This window comes from Macrobrachium rosenbergii, chromosome 43 (genome assembly GCF_040412425.1).
Source record: "Macrobrachium rosenbergii isolate ZJJX-2024 chromosome 43, ASM4041242v1, whole genome shotgun sequence".
Taxonomy (NCBI): domain Eukaryota; kingdom Metazoa; phylum Arthropoda; class Malacostraca; order Decapoda; family Palaemonidae; genus Macrobrachium; species Macrobrachium rosenbergii.
Window position 1 is genome coordinate 41,606,625 of NC_089783.1, and position 2,791 is coordinate 41,609,415.

The following is a 2,791-nucleotide window of genomic DNA, read 5'->3' on the forward strand; positions in this document are numbered from 1 at the left end:
TTATTTAATTTGACACATACATACATATGAGTATATATATATATATATATATATATATATATATATATATATATATATATATATATATATGACAAAGTATTTATTCCTAAGATAAGTAAACCTACAGTACCTAAACAACCCTCCCTTGCTAGCCTTCCTTGGATTCATGACGAGTCCTTTTATAATGAAAACTACGAGGTCTTTCAATTTCTAATTATGCTCCTGCCATTAAACTGAATATCATTCCCGCTAATCCTGTTACAACTGGAAGTCTTTTCAAATTTAAAGACAGCCTGAGTCCCTCGATGTGCTCAGGTATCGTATTCGATTGCCCTAGATGTATACTCTGGAGACTTAACGTGGGATAGACACTGAGGTTATCAAATGTGCGAACTGATTGTCATAGGGGCATCTGTTATCGAACTGGTGTCAAATCAAATAATCCTGAGTTTAAGCAATACTTACAGTAGTCATCGAAAATTCAGGGGCAGGGGAAATGGGAACGGCCTAACTTAGTTATGACTGGACTCTCTTGCCATAGACTTTTTTGATGCAGGCCTACAACAAGCTAACTATATCTCAAAAATCCCTTCCACTGTATAATAGATGCTTTTTATGCAATCCTACAATGAGCTTACTATATCTGCAAATTCCTTTTCATTGTATAATAGAGTTTTTTTATGTAAGTCTACAATGAGCTATGTCTGTAAATCCTTTTCACTGTATAACAGACTTTTGATGTACGCCTACAATGAGCTATCTATACCTGCAAAATCCCTTTTATTGAATAACAGACTTAAATGTAGGCTACATTTTCATTGTATAATATATTTTTTATGCAGGCCTACAATGAGCTAACCATATCTGCAAAATCCATTTCATTGTTTAGTAGACTTTTTGTTGTAGGCCTACAATGAGCTAACTATATCTGCAAAATCCTTTTCCTTCTGCAATAACTTTTTTATGTAGGCCTACAATGAAGTAACTTCATCTGCATAATCCTCAGATTGTATTACAGACTTTTTCGGTGAAGCCTATAATGAACTAACTATATTTGCAAAATGTTTCATTGTATAATGGACTTTTTTACGCTGGGCTACAATGAGCTATATCTGCAAAAATCTTTCTTACTGTGCTTTATGAATAAGCCTTTTAACCTTTTCGTTTTGTTGTTTTACATCTTTTTTGTGACTTACAAAATCCTGGTTTTGACAGGAATGAGTCTTTCGATGTTCTTCCATCTATCTACGTCATTTTTACTTGTCCACAACAGTGAAAAAGAATAAAAACTACAGAGTAATGAATAATGTTTGTCATACACTTCAGCACTTTTCAATGGTAGTACTGTACTAGCTTTTCAACCCGACATTTCCATTATCATCACCATCATATTTATGATCATTACCATTTCTCGTAGTATAACAGTTTTCATTAGTACTATAATCATTATCGTTACTATTTTAGCAAACAAATTTCTCACTAACTGTCAACTGTTCAGTCTATACTTCGACTAGGCCTAGGCCTATTCCTTTCCATTGATACAAATAGTAAGCCTCTTTATTTCAAAACGAAAGTTTACGTTAAGTGTTTCTTACCTTGAAGTACTCGTGCTTCAGGACACTGTAGATGGCAAAACATTTCTCTGGAATAACAATATATATGTGGTGGACTGAAGTGGAGTAAAGCATACAGCCATAGTTCAGCCGCTTGAAACCGATGGCGTGCTTCAGGTGTGGCACTTGCACACAAAGTTTGTTCATTCTGCATCACAACTCCTTGTAGTTTGGCACTGCAGCCTTCCATTTCCAATGTTTTCGCCTTAATTTCTCATTTGCAATTGACGTAGCACTCCAAAATAACGTACAATTGGGAGTCAGGAGGAGCCATGACCCGACAGGTCGTGCCACTCTCAATGCTGTCTGGGTACTGGGGATGCTGGGATAGGATTAGGTAGGGGGAGCCCATGGACACGTGGACGGTTAGTTGGACTGGTAACTCAAGTCCTAATGAATTGCCTAATTAGCCGATATTGCCGTGTCGTTTTATATCATGAACAAGGGCGACATTCACTGTCGCGAAGAAACGACATGATGTTATTTGAATGATAAAGATGAATGATGATGTTATTTAAATGATAAAGATGAATGATAGTACAATAAATCAAACCTTCGCTCAAAAAAAAAATAATAACAATAATAACCTCTAGTTATGATTAGGAACAATAAAATAAAAAAAAGTGATATATTGTTATATTTTTTTCTAATAAAATAAAACAGACCAATTGAAGGAGAGTAATTGGGTCGGCTTGAGGAAAGCATGCAATTACGCTGATTGTAATAATTCTGCTATAAACTTTAAGGTTGTTGTTAAGTATAACATTAAATTGCGCTGTGAAGATTTTTCAGACAAAATTATTTACTTTAATTCTACATTTACATAGCTGCACAAAGTGCAAAACTACCATATACCTTGTAAATCCTTAAGTAATTCGTACTTTAATCTTACACGCACCCTAGTGACGATTACAAGTCATCATATATCGAAAATCTTTCTGATGTGCCTTATACGGTTTCGGGATAATTAACATTTTTAAATGAAACATAATGCCCGGTCAAAATCTGTCTTGTGTTGCCTATCCCCTCATAAGGCTACTTTTTTTTTTTTTTATGTACACCGCCCAGTTAACTGATGACTTACGTAAACTCCACTATCTTTCCACACATGGATACCTCCTTGCAAAACACAAGATGCATAACTATCCCTTTTTTCCAACTGCTGTGCACATCTGGGA

At 35.1% G+C, this 2,791-nt stretch overlaps 1 long non-coding RNA gene across 1 annotated transcript in view; it reads right to left on the reverse strand.

Moving 5' to 3' along the window:
- Window positions 1-1,913, reverse strand: part of LOC136828808 (uncharacterized) — an 855,933-nt gene extending 854,020 nt beyond the window's left edge. Inside the window, exon 1 of the long non-coding RNA XR_010850235.1 lies at window positions 1,596-1,913. This is a non-coding gene — a long non-coding RNA (uncharacterized lncRNA). The remainder of the gene's footprint in view (window positions 1-1,595) is intronic.
- Window positions 1,914-2,791: the final 878 nt, after the last annotated feature.